This window comes from Amborella trichopoda, chromosome 4 (genome assembly GCF_054954075.1).
Source record: "Amborella trichopoda isolate Santa Cruz 75 chromosome 4, AtrichopodaSantaCruz75HAP2 v2.0, whole genome shotgun sequence".
Lineage (NCBI taxonomy): Eukaryota > Viridiplantae > Streptophyta > Magnoliopsida > Amborellales > Amborellaceae > Amborella > Amborella trichopoda.
Genome location: NC_142339.1, coordinates 50,035,291 through 50,054,335, shown reverse-complemented (window position 1 = coordinate 50,054,335; position 19,045 = coordinate 50,035,291). Strand labels below are relative to the sequence as shown.

The 19,045-nt window shown below is 33.4% G+C and overlaps 1 pseudogene across 1 annotated transcript; it reads right to left on the bottom strand.

The window, feature by feature from the left end:
* Positions 1-8,651: 8,651 nt before the first annotated feature.
* LOC18429040 (transcription factor ICE1-like) lies at positions 8,652-13,565 on the bottom strand (annotated as a pseudogene). The gene is made up of 4 exons (XR_016054669.1): positions 13,298-13,565; positions 10,330-10,557; positions 9,556-9,726; positions 8,652-9,471 (listed from the first exon to the last, which is right to left on the bottom strand). The product of XR_016054669.1 is annotated as a transcription factor ICE1-like (transcript).
* Between the last annotated feature and the right edge of the window lie 5,480 nt (positions 13,566-19,045).

The following is a 19,045-nucleotide window of genomic DNA, read 5'->3' as shown; positions in this document are numbered from 1 at the left end:
AGAAAACCAATTGGTTCTTGACAAGCCCCATAATTCCCTGGTTTAGGACCATCCAAGACTCGGAAACCCCAGGTCCAAGACAACTTGGATGATTCTGAGTCAGATTGTCAATTTTCAAGTATTGAAGCAAAAGCCATGACCATAAGAATGAAGGTGAGAGTCGTTGCTAGGTGAGTCATTAGCTAAAAACAATAAAAAAGGCAAAAATTAATACAAAATCAAAGAAGTCGGGCTCAAAATTCAAAACATTTTGAGACTCCCCTCAATTGAGATTCCTTAAAACAAGGACCGAGCCCCGAGAATGGGGTTGAGATCGTGGTGGTAGCACCACTAGAGCTTCAACTACCAACTATAGGTCTAGGTTTCCATTGCAATTGACGCATTCGAAAAACCACTAACTATTTCTATAAACAGGTAGGGGCTTGCATTCCTCACTGGTCGACCCCAAAAAAGAGAAAAGGCCCCAGCCCCATTGGCAGGGGGATCATAATATGACTTTAGTCAGGGATCCAGATGACTATAAGATACGAGTCATAAACCCTTGATGGACAGGGCAAGCTTGGCTTGGGCTTTGGTTCTGAGATCACCAGAGCAAGATTCCAAATGAGACCATCAACCGTCAATCAAGTTCCCGGCATCTATACCAAGGCCACTGCGCATTAAAATGAACTAAACCAAAGCATTCATTCTTCTATTATGACTAGAACGAAAACATTTTTAGCATTCCAAGCAAACACTTCCCCATGCCTTTATATGATTATCATCCATAGATAAAACCTCAAAAAGCAACCAACAGCTAAAGTTATCCAATATTGGATTGTAACCAAACCAGTGAGGGTCTGTTGAAATAAATTTGGCTGCATGTTGAACTGGCCGAAGTTAATTTTTAAATAACAAAGGCAAAAAGAATTCGATATATTTAAAAAATTACACCATTTTATTTAGCTCGTGAACCGTTCAAAACCAAATAGTCAAACTGTTTAAAACTGATCAAACAATAATTTTAACTAAATTTCGACTAAAACTGATTTTTACTGGAGACCAAACTAGCCAAAGCCTACCCATTAATCCAATTTTATCTTTATAACTAATAACTATGTGCCAAAGGGTATGAGCTTCCTAGGAGACATTGCCATTAATGAACTGCTGTACAAGAGAGAGGCTAATAGATTGGCAACTGAAGACATGGGAGAACCAACACAAGAACAAATAAACTACAGTTTTTTTTTTTTTTTTTTTTTCTTTTGGGGATTGTGAGTGTTGGGCAATCTATCGTTGCCAGTTCAACCTCTGAGATGTAGTTCTACATGCAACCACTTTTCCATAAAAGATGACATAACTTCTTTATAATGTGCCATTGCCAGTACAACCTCTAGATAAAGTCCTACGATTGTAAGTTCACAGGCAATTAGGGAGCTCAAAATAAATAAGGGAAACTTGTGTATACTTCAATTATTGTTTATTTTTACAGCCACCCAACCCTAACAGAAAAAAATACTATTATTTTAGACCAAGAAACCCCTGTTATAACCCGCTATTCTTTTTCTTTCTTCTTTCCCATCCCTCCACTTTATGTACGACTATAGATTTTGGGTTACTGTGTTCTCTCTGTAAACTTCCCTCCCTTCTCCTCTCCCGTTCGGTTTTCCCTCTCATTTTTACTCTCTAAAAACCTCCCATGTGTTTTATACAAAACTCTCAATTTTTGAGAGCCTTTGAGAGAGAGAGGGAAGGGATGGGAAAGAAGATAGGAAACGAATTGTGGGTTATATATGGGGGTATTTTTAATTAGGTTATTTATGTGAGCTTTTTTTTTTTTTTTTTTGCCTTGGTGGGGTTGGTAGGGGGGTGGGGGTGTGGGAAAAAGATTTCTCGGATTTTATGACTCACTTCAAATCATCCAATTTGAGATATAATGAGTATGACCTCCATATACAAAAGATTAATAGTCTCTTTGTAGACAATCCCTATATAATTTTCCGGATGGAGTATATATAGTTTTTTCAAAAAACAAATTATGAATACGAATGATGTTAACTGGGCCTTATTGAGCCAGACCCAGCTTTGGAAATTCCACGACATCCCAAAAAAACCTTACGATTACCAAAATATTTTTCAGACAACCAAAAATGGTTGGCTCCTAGGCATTTGTAGAGTTATTGGAGGTAAATATGTGGAAATGAAAAGATACGATACCCTTGATATTCTTAAGTTCTTATTCAAGTTCAAATTATATCTATTATATATTAAACGAGAGCAACATCCTCTCTATTTTTGTGCCAGGTGTCTTAGTATATTAATAAGTCTCTCTTCTCTCTTCCCACATCTCTCTAATGCATATTATCAATTAAATGCCATTTTTACTGTCTTATTATTAACTTTTTTTTAAGAAGCGCCTCCCTTTCCTCTCTCTCTCTCTTAGTGTCAACTCTTTTTTTAGAAATGCTCCCATTTCTAATCTTTCTCTCTACCAATATTAACTCCCTTTTAGTAACGCCCCCATTTCCACTCTTTCTCTCTCTTAATACAAACTCCCTTTCAGTGACGCTCCCATTTCTCTATCTCCACATCTCTCTCTCATGCATATTATCAAATATATAACATCTTTACTCTCTCCCTCTCTCCTAAATTTTTTAATTTTTTCCCCATTTCCACACACACTCTCTCTCTTAATGTTAACTCTTTTTTAAAAACACCGTCATTTTCATTCTTCTTCTTAATATTAACTCCTTTTTAGTAACACCCCCATTTCCATTCTCTCATCCTCCCCCTCTCTATTTTTCTCAACACCTTTTTCATTTGGTGTTTTTGTTTTTTTTTAATCTCTCTCTATTGTTTTATCCTCTCTCTCTCTCTCAACGTTGTCTTCTCTTACACCCTATAACTCTCTCCTCTCTCTCATGGTGGTTTATGTAAGCCAGGAAGGAACAAATACCGAATCATCTATTCCCATAGCTTTGAGACTCTTTCGAAATCTAATGGGTAATTACTTTTAGCCGGTAATTTCCTCTGTCTTCATGTGATTATTGGCATGTCCATGTTTTTTTCGATGACAAGCAATACGTATACAAGTCATGTTCATATCCAGCATGTCCATGTCTTTTTTTATGATAAGCAACATTCAAGGCATGTTCTTATCCACCAAGAGTTTAGCATTTTCCTCTTGGCCCTAAACTTTCATTATTCATGGTTTATTAATTAGCATTAGAATGATATGTTTTTTTTTATTATTATTACTTTGTAGTGTTGAAGTGGTTGATTATAGCTGTGTAAACAATTTTCGGTTGTTAATTACATAGTTAAATAAAATATGAAGTTATTGGTTGACAACTGTACTTGTAGTTTCAATGGTAACATATCTTACTATTTTATTTTAATTTTTGTTGAATTTTAAATTAAACTTTTTCCGTACAGTCAATTTACTATCTAGAATAATTTTGTGTTCAATTCTTTGTAATTTTATCAAATTTTGAGATTTTATTACACAGATTTTTATCTCGAGGTCAAAATGAGTTTTTTTCTATTTTCACTTACACAGATTATATGATATTCTTCTTTTCATATTTCAGTTAAAATCTTTTCCGATTTAGTGAGCGGTTAAATGTATAACAAAAATATAATTTTCTATCTTATATAAATTTCTTTCATATTATTTTTAAAGAACTTTTTATATTTTATTTTAGGTTCTTTAATTTTTTCTATGTGGTTAGTTATATTCTTGTTGGATAATTAGATTTTCGATGAAAAATAAGTTCTCTTTTTTTTTTTAATGTCAGGCACTAACATAAATACTACTTACATTACATATGCTTTATAGGTTTTTATTCTTTATACAATAGTTATATATTCCCTAAAATTATTTATATTATGAGGAAACTTTATTCCTTTGGATGTGTTTATGGTTTCCTTATTATTTCGTGTGTTTCCATTATTAAATTGATAAATCGTGATAGTTGTTTGATAATATATGCATTTCTTTATATTGATAGTATGTGTAAGACTCCACTCTTTGGTACAATTGTATATTAGAGTTTTTGATTTCTCTATTTTTAAAAAACTTTAAATGTTTGCATGAAATTAATATTGTCATTTCATTCATTTTGATTCTCAAACTTGGTTTACGATTTTTTTTTAGATTTTTATAAATTATTATATTATTGAAATATTAAGTTACTGTTTTACAAAAATATAAAGTACGAACCGTACAAATATTATATGACTATAAAAAATAAAAAATAAATTTAATTACTGAAAATATTCATGTAATAAAAAATTAGATTTACTCCTAAACATTGTATTTTAGATTAATTTTGGATTTTTTTCTTAATATACTCTCTTTCTCTCCTCAAGATGCTTCCCAACTTCCATGAGATATTAATATGCTATCTTTCTAATTATATTTTCTCCCCATTTTCATGCACTCTTACTCTTTTTCCATGGTATTAAAGGGAAACTTTATATATGACCCCACCTACATATAAAGTATACATGACCATTGCTCTCAACCATCCGATTTAAGAGAGCAAGCTCTTGAGTGTCAGATCTTGATCTGATGGCTTAGAGTGTTTCATTTTAAAGTTTTGTTGTATAAATAATTTGTAGCAAAATTTAGGGTATGCATACATCTAACAGAGGCGCACAAGATAAAAATAATAAAAAATATTTTGCAGGATAAAATTACCATAATTTCCCTAAAATTTGTACCGGCATTCGGTGATTGAATTTTCAAGCTATCAGAATTTTGATATACTTTTTCTCACTATCTTAACTGCTTCCCTACTTTTTAGATTGAATTTATATTTCTTTTTTAGTATGATATATGGCTCCACAAGTTTTTCTCCTTATTTCCGTGTACTCTCTCTTTGTCTTATATGCTTTCATATTTTTTAGATTTTTTTCTCCCGGTTTGCATTCCTATCCTAGTTTAGTACCATTAAATGTTATGTATTTTTTAGATTTTGGATATTTCTCCAAAGTATGCTATCTCTCCCAATATCTCTCTCTCTCTCTGTCTCTCTCTCAAGAGATAGAGAAAGAAAGACAATTAATAATTAGTAGTAAATATATTTTATAAATAAAATTTTTAATTGTATTTGAAGTTTATGTGACATATTTTGTATTTTTATTTTTATAATTTTCTAGAATAATATATACTTAGAATTACATAATATATTTGCTAATATATTTACAAAGAATTTTGGAGTTGGTTACAATATATAACTTGAAAATGTAAAATAAAAAAGAAAATAATTTACCAGAAATGCTAATTATATATGGTAATCATTTACTATTGCCTTAAAAAAGAAAAGGGAAAAGTTAGTACTTATAGTGGTAAATACAAAAAATGAAAAGATAATTCCTTCACTATTTTTCTTTTGGTACTTACATATAAGATTATATTTTCTATATAATTAAAAATTATTTAATTAGTGGATGATGTAATTTTAAATATAAAAAAAATAGAATAATAATTAACTATAAATGAAAATTGTAGAAGTAATAACACAATTGAAATTATTTTTCAAGAAATAACTACCTCAAAATACAAGGTACATTAGTATAATAAAATAATAAAAATTGTAGTATTCCTACAATTAGTATATGAAAAAAATACTCATTGTCCAATTTTCTTTATTGATTATGTTTTCTTTTTTTGCTCCTTTCATTTTTTTGTCTGTACTTTTCATAGTTTTCAAAATCCAAAACTAAATTGAAAAAAAAAGATTGTCACTACCATGAAAGAAAAAAAAATACCGACATTTTGATTAGCTTTGATTCCAATAGATATCTAATTATTATAATTTTATTATATGTAGTATAGAACGTGTATTTGTATTTTCATATTATGTAATTTTTAGCACAATATTTACTTAATAAGTAAATAGTATATGTATTGATAATTGAAACGTAAAAAGTTAATACTTATCTTGCTAAATAGAAAAAAGAATATGATAAATCCTTCATTATTTTTCTTTTTGCACCTTTAATTTTTTTTTTTTTAATTTTCCAAAATAATACTCACTTATAAGTAAATAATATATGTATTAATATAAGTAAAACTAATTTAATGAATGATATGATTGAAAAGAGAAAAAAAAAACATAATAACAAATAAAGAAGTATTTGAGATTTATTTCCAGACATAAATAAACAGAATGTCTTAAATTAGAATAAGAGAGGGATATTCATATTTCTTTATTCACTATAGAGCTATGATCCAATGCAACCGTTGTATCACAGTATAATGCAACGAAACTTTTAGAAAACCATGTTTGTGGTATTTGTGTGACCTCAAATTTTGCACAAACACTCTTTTTATCTCAATAATCGATCCCCAAAACAAAAAAGTTCAATTTGAAGCCTAAATATGATCAAAATAAGTCCCCTCCAAAAACGAATTTAGACCAGTCATTTTGTGAATTTCAAGATCTTAGCCTTTATAAACTCAAAATCATTTTTTTCTTTTTTAACATTGTTCATCTAATGATAATAAAGCCATCCAAAAAAATTGGAAATGAAAAAATCCTTCTAAAGTCTAGATCTAAGCATCTCACCATAATGAACGACCTATGTTAATTGGGCTAAAAAAATACTTCTAAGTTGTGTTTTCAAATTTTCTTTTTTTTTTATTGTTCATCAAAATGAAAAGAGTACATATGTCAAAATTTGGATCAAACAAATGGCCATAATATAAATTTTTAACGTTATTACATCATATTACTATACAACGGTTGCATGATATCATTGCTTTTCACTATATTATTTGTCAATTATTTCTATCAAATGTGACATGCAAAGTAAATCCATCTTCTCTCTCTACAATTACATTAAGATGAAAGCTCGCTCTCTCTCTTTTATCAAATGTCCTTTTAAATTATCATTTCAAAATAAATTATTATTTTTATAATTAACATTTAATTTCACGCAACGCACGTACATATCACTAGTAAATATAGTGTACCAAAGTGTACCTCGGTACAGGATCCGTACCTCAGTAACGTCAACTATCAACCATTTAGTATGGGCAAGAGTGTTGTATTCATTTTGAACATTATGCTACTAGGGTTATATTCAAATTATATTGGGTGCAGTTTACATTCAAATTATATTAGGTGTAGTTTATATGAGGCAATCAGCTTAAACAATCAAAAGAGCACCTCCAAACTTTAGCGAAAAATGCAATTTCGGTGCAGAAAAATATTATGATTGCCTAAAAGTCTGTTTGTACCCTTAATTATAAAATTTAAAGGTCTAAAGTTGTGTCAATTGATCAGATCTGTAAGCACTTGAAAATATTGAAAATAGATAATTTAAATAATGCAATATAAGATGCGCTATTTTTATGACTTGAAATATTTTTTACTTTTCATATTCATACATTTTGAGGTAGAGATGATCAATTGGAGGGTTTTTCAGTATCACGATAACTTTTTCCAATCGATTTTTGAGGTGTGCCTCACTTCTATAGCATAAGATTGACACCTTATATAAACTTGTTAGGAATCTCAATTTGAAGTTGATGAGACCGCAATTCCAATAACGTAGGAATTTTGATTCCTGTTCGATCATAGCACAATTTCTAAATGGTAAAAATCTTGCTTTACCTAATATGCATTGTACAGATGGGCGATTCCAACTACAGGAATAATCCAGATACCCATGATTCCATGATTCAGATTCCTACAATGATTTGGGATTATAAGCATTTCCAACAACTAAATTTTGAGTTTCATTCCAAAAGTAAAATTTAAGATGATATATTTATATGCTATTTCTTGGATACGATTGATTGCTTTTTTTGAAATCTTAAATTCTTAGCTGTCTTTCAGGTTCTTCCAAAAATATAGCCTACAAAATTATAGGATTTCAGACTACTTCTAGGTTAACTAATATGTTACTATTTAAAAAAGCTATCTTTTAGTTATTTTTTTTAATTTAATTTTCAAAATGCTATGATTTGTTTCGAGACAAAATCTAGGAGGCCTATATTATTGTTATAAACTCAATTTATCATGATAATACCATATAGGGGTGCAATGGACCGGACCCGACCCGGAACCCGTCGGGTATACCCGACATGGATCAAATCTGGGTCTAAAACTTGGACCCGAAAACTATAAGGGTCCGGACTCAACCCATACCCGTAAACTTTTAGAGAGAAAATACTTTACTTTAAGCACTATTCATTTTGGTGTATTAAGGATCGTATATAATTAGAACTAGTAGTCATCTTTAGCTATTAAATGATAAATCACACAACCTAAAGCTGATAGCGGGTGATTGTGATATTGTTACTAATAATACGAGTATATGATGGTAAAGAAAGGGGCAAAAAAAAGAAAAAAAGAAAAAAAGAAGCTCATAGTGAGGGTGACAATGGATCGAGACCCGATGAGGTAGACCCAAGACCCAACGGGTACGGGTATGGGTCCAAATTTATATCCAAATGTAAGATGATACATTTATATGCTATTTTCTTGTAGACAACTCTGGGTAGCTCAGCCTCATACATAGCGCATAGTTGAGTTACTCGTCTGTAACACTGGGATCATGTATGAAACCAGAATTTGATCGAAAAAGAAAACAGAGGCAAGATAACATTGATAAATACAAAAATATAAGCATACCCTTGAGTTTCTTTAAAGATAAAATTGGACAACCAACCCCAAAAACAGTTATTCATTGAAGAATACATTGCAATATTGTGGTCAACAGGGAACATGTCTTATTAACTATCATATGCTACAATAGCAACACTGCCCAGACATGTTAAGAACAGAGTACAACAACATGTTCTACAAAATCAACATTAAAAACTCAATCCGTTTCTAAACAAAAAAAAGTGTCGACAAGAAAATGAAAATAATAAAATCACAGAAAAGGTTACTACTGTTGAAGTGTTGACTTTAGTTCTCTAGGCATAAATTAAATACAAACAATAGATCAGATCAACTTGAACTGAGACAAGCAAAACGTGCAGCCCTTGTGTTGAGTATACACTTAAATGGTCCTGGACTCCTTGAGATTTCTTAGAATCATAGATTAGAGAAAACTGTAGAACTCAAATAAGTATATGAGCACTACGAATACAAATCAACAAATCACGGGGATTGAGAACCACTCATAGATGCAATGAAGAATTAAAAGTACAGAAAGCATATCAAACAGACTAACAAAAACCATGGTCCAGAAATGCCATTATTTTCCAATCAAATGACCACTGTGAGGATCATATGCTGTTTTGGTGCCATCACTGTCCGATCATTTCTTTGGATGACAAGAGTGATGACCTCAATGAAGTATGGTGGTTTTACATAGTCGATTAGACTATTTCATAATTCCACTTCAAAGTATGAATTTCTGTACCTTATTGATGCATCGGTGTTAGCACACTTATGCAGTAGCTTGATAGCCCGCATTGTGCAGAAGCAGTGCCTTGATATCTTCAGGGGCAACTCGTCCTTCAATTGGCTGGGGGGAAAGTGAAACAGTTCAAAAATTTAATACTTTTGATGAAACCAAATAATGAAAACTTCTCTCGTTGAGGAGTACTACCTCTGCATGGAAAACATCAAGGAAGAATTCATTCGAGCAACTAATAAAGGCCTGTTTTATGTCAATCCCAAGCCCATCCAAATGTCTCATCGTGGAGAGGAGCAATCCAGGCCTAGTTGGGCAACACATACGAATATTCAGGTTCCTTCCCTCTCTTTCCTCGACCTCGACCTTCATCAAAAACAAGAACCCAGCATTATCCAGTATTAATACAATACAAACATAAATTCATTATTTTTATACATAGATTTTTTTTGTTTTATAGGGATGAGGTTTCTATAAGGCCTAGGCTTATGAAAACGGAATAAAACCTCGTCTCAAATCCTCGTCTAGAAAAATACTCAACGACATAAACCTCTATGACGGCTCTAAAATCAATTTCCAACACCGACAAGAAAATTTGAAACTTAGTAAATCGTACAGGTCTTGCGGATCTGTGAACTATTATTTTTAAAGAAAAATGGACGATATAGATAATTTGTTATAATATACACTATTTTTAGAGTTTGAAATCCAAATTTTTTTTTACAACCATAATGTTCAAGTCAAGATGATCGATATACAGGTTTTCCAATGCTTGACTTGTAATTTTCAATGAGTTATGGAGTGAGGATTACTTATTTTGATAGGGCTGCAGCCCTATCAAACCATTTTCCTTTTTATAATTAGAAGTAAACTATTATTGATTTAATTATTACATTTTAGTTTTGTTTGAGTTATTCCAGATTCTATAAACTTTGACTAATAAATTCACCATGGCATTCCTTGACATACTCTCGCAGGCTCCATATCTGGATCTGGAGAGAGAGAGGGACATTCTTCCTTTACTTTTACTCCAGCGGTTAATGTGGGCAAACAGGTTGAAAGAGTTGGCAAAGCTAAAGAACGAACGGGATTTGTCCTTCCCAATTAAGAAATATGCTCCTTATGAAGATCAATTACCCGTTGCAGCAATTCCATCATGTAACTGACTGCATCTTGCAAAATCGATGTCCTATCCATCTGTCCAGAAAAGTTATCAAGCTTCAAAAGATGAGACGAATGGGTTATCCTTTATCAAGCATGTCATGATTGAAGTAACAATAACATAGAACATTCATTGTTTGGGCAAGCATAACATGGAACATGATGTAATTGCATCATATGATCTGCTTTATGTCAGTAATTAATACTTGGTACTGATTTAACTAATAAAGACTCATTTCTGATTTTCTTTTCCATCAGTACAAAGACTTTCAGATATTATACCATACACCAATGCTCCTTTATCCTGATACATCCGCAACTATAGGCTATGTAGTTATCAGAAAAACACTTTTTTATTTACAAATGGTAAATTTTGGAAAACAGTCATGAAATTAAAAAGACACTATTTTGTCGCACTGACCATATTGATATCAATACCCATACTTTTTTAACTCAAATGCACACTTGAAAATGCCAACATCTGAGCTCAATCAAAGCAATAGATATCCTGGCTAGAGCATACATTTCACTCTAATACGCTATTAAGGAGGGCACTGGAAAATGACTGGTACAGATAGCCAATCACGCATAAATAAAGAAAAGGTAGAAGCATCAGAATTACTATCAAAGAAACACAATTTACTTTAAACCAGAAACTTGGAAAGAATATGAAATATCAAAGCAGCAACATAACAGCCTTCTTGGGAAAATAAGGTAAAGAAACCAAAACTGAAGAGAATCTATAGATGGCAAACACAGTGAGATTGTTTGATTAAGAATAGGGCCAATGCAAAAGGAGTTGATTCCTTTGTTCTACCTTCCAAAACATAAAACAGGAGTGAGTGCCCAACGGGCATTCAGATGCATAGAGAATATAATTAGAGCCTTTGCTCCACATCAGACGCCAAACCAGAAGCTAAGTCTACTCCTAGCCTTGATCCTAAGCCTAACCTTGTAGGAAGCTCAGCTCTAATAGAGCAGCAGATCCCTCTACATGCCTCAGTATTTCAATTATATCCGCTTTAATCTCTTTTCCCTAAGTATTTCTATCACGTCCATTTTTCTTCTCCGCTGCACTAGCCTAGAGAACACCACGCTCTTCCATGAGATAAACAATGCCATAGCATTGTTCATTTCTCAATAAATCATCCCCAAGACCCAAACCATCATGGCATTTAGGTCTACTTACTCGGTCCCACCAATGAAATTGTTGGTTATACTGCCTCCTCACCATAGGAACTCCTTCCAAGTCCTTCCCACTTTTTTTAGCTACTCCTACAATAATCTGGTTAAGTGACACATGATGTCAGGAATGTCACAGAGGGCCCTGAAAACATGTCCAATTGAGAGACACATATTAAGCTCTAAAGTCACAAATAGTAGCATTAATAAGGTTCAGCTCTCTTCCAATCTACAGTTCTTGCTTCTCAAATTTTCGTATCACTAAGTCACCAAGGCACTTCCTGAACTGTTAATAAAAGTGGAAGCCCAAGATATTTACGAGGAAGCAACTCCAGCTTAAATCCCGTTATACTTGGAAACTCGTCTGCTCTTGAGTCATAACATGTTGACAACCCACAGCATTGGCAGTGATCTTACTCATGTTGATTCTCGTCCTACATAATAATTCATGACAAAGAAGAATCATCTTCAAGGTCTTGGCTTGATTGAGAAAGAAGAATCATCTTCAAGGTCTTGGCTTGATTGAGATCAGCAATGCAGAATGAGAAAATTTCATCTACATACAGAAGGCAGACAATCTTCTATCCTCCAACTAATACAAATCCCATAAAGGACGGCTAAGTCATTCTCCTCAGACATCATACGGAATTAAGACCCCAGAAATGAGAGTGAATAGAACTCTTCCTCTTTTCTTTCTTCTTTTTTTTCTTTCCATTTTTTATTCTTTGCCCCAAGAAGCAATCTGAAAGTCAAATACCAAGATAGACTCAAAGTGGAAGAGCTCCATACAACTAGCCTTTGGCTCTGGTTCATGCATTATTGCATCAAATAATCTCCCTACTTATAGAAACCATAAATATCACCAAACAAACTCATTCATGGACTGAAGCATGAAGCATGTAGCGCCTTCTCAAATATCACATTCCAAGAAGAATATCACAAACGTCTGAGACTGAAATTGCACAATTATAACCGCCATCGCAATAGTTTCAAAACCATAATTGATAATCCAGCAGTTAATGTCAAAGCATAGGGGAAGAATACTAAAGTTAGCAACATCTCTCATTCAAGCCCATGCTTGCAATTAATAATATATGGCCTTCTCAAACAATAATTTATAAAAAAGACCAATATTCAGCATGCATCGAAAACTTACAGCAGCGGAAAACAAAAATCTCACCGTCCCTCTCGTAACCATGAAAGAAAATATCAGAAGGAAAAAGTAAACAATTCGCAAAAGTGATCCTCAAAATAGATTCAATGCCAAATATGATATCTCAAAATGCGAATTATAGCAGCCGACCAGGATTTGTGTAGCCCATCCCAATTAGTTGGGAAAAGGCTTTGACGATGATGATGAAAACGCCCCTTCCCCCTTCTTGTATCCCTCTTTTTTAGTCAATATCCTAATTATTAGAGAAACACCTAAAGAGATAACCACACATTTAACAGTAGTTCCAAACACCAATTACAATCTACAAAAGTCACTCGTATGGTTCGGGGGCAAGACCAGCAATGACAACAATGGCAAACAAGAGTAATAGTAGCAGTAAAGAAGAACAAAATCATGACTAAAGAAACCGAAAAAACTTACCTTGCTAATTTTGGGCACAATAGATCAAAGCAGGAGAAGCCGATCACTTAGCTTCTCCCTCCTCCGCCTTTCCGCCATGAGATTCTTAGCAGGCAGCCCACTTCTCTTCTTAACAGCCACCATAATCTAGCCAGAACCCATTCCCCCGACCTTTGTATCTTCGCCCCCAGTAACTAGCTCAGAACAACCCCCATTAAACTGGTTCTCTTCCTCCCCGGTTAGACCCATATTGTGAAGACCCACACTAGTACAGTTGCATATGTGATGGTTTTCAGTATAATCCACATGGATAAAATTGCAGATTCCATGAGTGTGAATGGAACTCACATCGTCGAAGTTGTAGATTTCATGAGTTGAAACAGAATTGACATCGTTGAAGTTGCAGGTTTCATGAGTTTGAACAGAACTTATATCGTAAAAGTTGCAGATTTCATGGGTTTGGCCATTACTACAGTTGCTGGTTTCATGGGTTTGGGCATAGCCCACACTACTAAAGTGCTGGTTTCATGAGTTTGAACAGAACCCACATCGTAAAAGTTGCAGATTTCATGGGTTTGGCCATAAACCACATTACTACAGTTGCTGGTTTCATGGGTTTGGGCATAACCCACACTACTAAAGTTGCTGGTTTCATGGGTTTGAGCATAATGTGCATCACTAAAGTTGCGGCTTTCTGCTTTTGGGGTAGAACCCACATCAGCAAAATTGCAGGTTTCATTGGTTTGAGCATTAGAACCAGCAAGATTGGAAGAGAGCCCAAAGGGCCTAATTGTGGGGTGATATGCCTAAAATTCTAGGTTATGCCCTTTGTGTTTTCTTGGAGAAATGGGTGTTTAGTGTGACAGTCCTCTTCTAACAAGGACTTGAGGTAAGGCAAGGTAGAAGAGTTAGGGGGTACAGAACCAGAGCAGGCCATTTCTCCTGAAAGTCACTCTGTATGGGACCTTTTAGCTAAACTAAACAAAGTTTTTCTTCTTTTTACCCCCCTTAAAACAAGCGAACCCGCTTTAATTTAAGAAAATTTAGCTGGTCACAAGCATTGTTGAATGTTGATCATGTTCCTAAATTTTGCCTAATCAAAGTCTTAAACAAAGAGAAAATAGGTTATTCTTATCTTGTTTCGAACTTTTAATGGTAAATTTTTTTGAATGTTCAAACTTTTAATGGTAATTGAGATTGAGAGGAGTTTTGGCCTCTGTGAAATTCTCACTTCAGTTATCAGTTCTCTTCTCTACTGATTGGTCTCTTTCTCTTTCTTTCTCAAAAGTCCAAATAATGTTGAGCTCAATCTCGCACCTCTCCTTATGGCCGATCAACTCCTGCCATTCTCTCAGTCTGACAGTCAGGACCCATCTGCGTTACCACGTGCGGAAGGCGATTCCGAGTCTGAGAAAGGGAATTAGTTGATAGGGCTGCAGCCCTATTCAAATAAGTAAAGTCCCATCCCTTAACTCATCATCGAATATTGCAATTTAAGCATTGGAAAACTTTTACATCATTGATCCCCGCTTAAATGTCATGGTTATGAAAAATTCAGGATTTCAAACTCTCAAAATAGTGTATATTACAACAAATTATCTTAACCGATCATTTTGTCCTAAAAAAAAGTGTTCAAAGTTCCACACGATCTGCACCTTTTTTGAGTTTCAAATTTTATTGTTGGTGATGTAAATTGATTGTAGAGCCATTATGGAGATTTTCATTGTCGAAAGTGTTTTCCTAGGATTTGAAAAAGGCTTTATTTTAAGGAAATGTATATAATGATATCGTTTATTTTTTGTACAAGGAGGTCACAACTAACATTGATCATTAGATGTGAAATTGGGAGGTTGAGAAGGTGTCATTGATTAGGCACAATGTCTAAAAATAAATTTATCGGATTTGATACACTTCAATCTATTAAATATTACATCTAATGGCTAAGAATGATTATGACCTCTTTCTACAAAAAGTAAATGGGCTCCTAGTACACATCCCTATAAAGTATAAACCTTTTTTTTACCATTGACTCATGCAATTGAAAGGGGAAAGAAAAAAGGAAATTGATATCTAATTTTTTTTTAACAATTTATCCTTTTTTCAACTATTACACAACTCATAGTCATTGGTCCTTTTGTAAATATTTTGATAATAAATCAAAATATATGGGTCAAATGTTCAATAGTTAATTTCATTTTATGAAATTTCTCAAAAAAAAAAAAAATGGATTTTTTTTCTCTATTTTTCTTCTTTCGAAATTTTTAACTATAAAAACAACTATAGGAATGGCAGTTAATTGTAGGATACAACTATAGTTTATTGCTAGGGTTGTGCTTGGGCCTCAGCTTGAAGATTGAGCTGGGACTGACAGGGCTAGCCTCGCCTAACTCTTTCCCTTATTTTTTTTTCTTTTTTTTCCTCTACATCTTCTAGGCTCGGGACAAGCCAGTCTAATCCTTTCTTTCCCTTTCTTTTTCTTTTCTTTTCTAGATCTATTAGGCCTGAAAAGGCCAAGCTCGACCTAACACTATATGGACCAGGGTCGGGCTAGGACCAAGGCTGACCCAACCTATTGCTAGCCCTAATTGGTAGTAAGGGTGGGAATAGGTCGGGTTGGGTCCTGGTCAAACCTAACCTAGACCCGACCCAACTAGGTCTATGTTAGACCTTAACCCAATTCAGACCCTGGATCCAAGTTAATTCTAGTTGGGTCTGAGTATATATATATATATATATATATATATATATATATATATATATATATATATATATATATATATATATATATATATATATATATATATATATATATATATATATATGTGTGTGTGTGTGTGTGTGTGTGTGTATGTGTATATGTGTGTGTGTGTGTGTGCGTGCTTTATACTATATAGTTAATATTATTTATACGTATTTTATAATGATATATGACCCTTACCCGGGTCAAGTTAAGGAGAAGTAAACTCAGACATGACCTATTGGCTGTTTAGATCTAGACTTGGACCCGATAGGGTCAACCCATTGGATCCTAAGTCGATCTTGTTGTGCGTAGAAGTTATAAACTTGACGGGTTGATTTCAAAAGAACTTTACCTTCCCAATCTCTAACTATTGATCCATGAAATTTCAAAAGAACTTTACCTTCCCAATCTCTAACTATTCTTCCTATACCTCTCTGACCAGGGTTTCCCAAGGAACACCCATCAAATTTTAGTTTGATCCATCCATTTCTAGGACGCTTCCATAATCCTATCATGATTTTCTTATCAGATTTCTCTCTAATTAACACACGAAGATTGTACGTCATATCCACTCTAGAAACACCCCACCATATTTTGTTAATGCTAACAACCTCTGCTATTGTCACACGAATTTTTCTGTCAGCTCATTACTAGATAAACTTTTATTTTCAAAACTTCTCATCTTCTTTTCTTTCTAGATCTCCCACATCACCATCGCCCTCACAATTCTCCAAATAATTATGTCTATTTTACCCATACTAGATACCGACCAATCTCTCAGAAGACTGTCAATCCCCATAGGACATTTACCAATTAACTCCACCCCATGCTAGCACCCGTCTCCAAATTGCTTTAGTAAAAGTGCAATTCATAAACAAATGATCAATAGATTATGCTTCTTTTTTGCAAAGGATGCATACGCTTACTAGAATTTGCCCTTTCTTTCTTAACATATCAATACTTAAGATTCTACGAAGCTTTGCTAACTATAACCAAGCATGAATCTTTAAAAGAATAGGCCACTTCCATAATTTTCATGCATCTTTATCAATCCATCTAACTCTATCATCAAACATTAATTTGTAAGCTAAACTCACTAAGAAACAACCATTTCTTTTTGGCTCCCATACAATTCTATCTTGTTTTTCAAGGCAATAAAAAACGCTCTGCAACACACTTAAACACCTCATATATTCATCTATAACCACATCACTGACTCTTCTATAAGAACAATTAACATTCCAACTCACAGAAAAGCCTTTTCCAGTCACCATATCACTAACCATGTAGTTTTTAGTATTTTTTTTACAAACAAATTAGGAAACTAAGACTTTTAAGTCACAGTTCCCCACCCTTTTCTGATGCCAAAATTTTATAGTATCCCCCTTCCCTACAATATTTTTGTAATTACTAAGGAAAAAAATTATGTATGCCAAAATACCTTTCCAAATATATAAAATACCCTAGTGTTAGCCCCTTTTGCAACCAAACCAAGATTCCTATCATCCCCATACTTTTGCCCAAGTATTTTCCTCCATAGCTAATCTTTTTCATGTGTACATCAGCACCACCACTTAGTATGTAATGCACTATTGATGCATTTCAGACTTTTTATCCTCATCCCAACATCACTTATTGGAGTACAAACTTTTGTCCATTTAACTAGATTATACTTCTTCTTCTCCTCAGTACCACCCCACATAAGTCTTCTCATCAAATCTTCCAATCTTTTAACAATCTTGCTAGGCATCTTGAACAAAGACATATAATAGATATGAATATTGGGCAGAGCAGCTATAATCAAAGTTATACGACCCCCCAAAGATGGCAATTTAATTTCAATGAATCTAACTAGTATTGCAATCGTTGAATCAAAGGGTCCCAAAGATATATTAATATAGCATTATCAAACAAAGGCAACCCGAGATATTTTAGAGGAAAACAGTCGATGACAATTCATCTTCAACGCATAAACTTTTACCTTATCATTATCACATGCCACACCTATCATATGAGTTTTTTGAAGATTTATTTTTTGTCCAGTAACCACCTCAAATACTCTAAGGAATCTTTTAAGAGTTTGTATCTCCATCTTATTTGCCCTACAAAAAATGAAAGTATCATTCACATATTACATATGTGATACCATTGTTCCATCATCTTTCACTTGAAAACTTTTCAACAAACCAAAATTTACCACCGATGTAAGCATCACACTAAAAAGCTCTCCCATTATAGTAAACAAGAAAAGGGGTAATTGATCTCCTTGACGAATTGCCCTAAAAACTTTAAAGTTGGCCTACCGTTTATTAGGACTGAAAAATGGGTTGTTTTTAAACAGCCTTTGATCCACATTATCCATTTTTTATCCAAAACCCATAGCTTTCATCGTATTCAATAAAATCTTTCATTCTACCCTATCATAAACCTTTTTTCAGATTAATTTGACATACAATATTTTTTTTGGCTATCCGATAGCAATTCTATCTTATCATAAGCTTTTTCCATATCAATTTTACATATAATCTTCTTTTTTGGCTATCCAAGAGCTAATGATTTCTTGAGCACACAAAATGCTATTTGTAATTTGTCTATTCTCTTTAATCCCATATATATAAAGTTAAGAATGCGCACTAAATAGGAAACTTCATATAGATGTTATATATATCTTTAAAACCAAGAATAATATCCAAGAGTCTTAATCTTTTTGGACTTTTATTTCTTTTAGTAAACTTATCAATATCAATCTCAATCCCACATAATATGAGATTTTTTTATGTGGCTGATTTTAGATATCACCAAATCCAACCGATCTAACCCGTCTCCAACCCCTAATTGGTGGAGGAGAGGGCCAAGGCAAGGGACTCAAAAAGGCTCAAAAGAAGTCTCTGAGCAAGTTCCATTTCAATCTTGTAGCATACAATCCCCGTACGGTGTAAATTGGGACGCTGTTCTTTTATAACAAGGATGAAACCTGGTCTAGTATTATGACCTGTTCATATAAAAAATCATGTGATATTTTAGGGGCT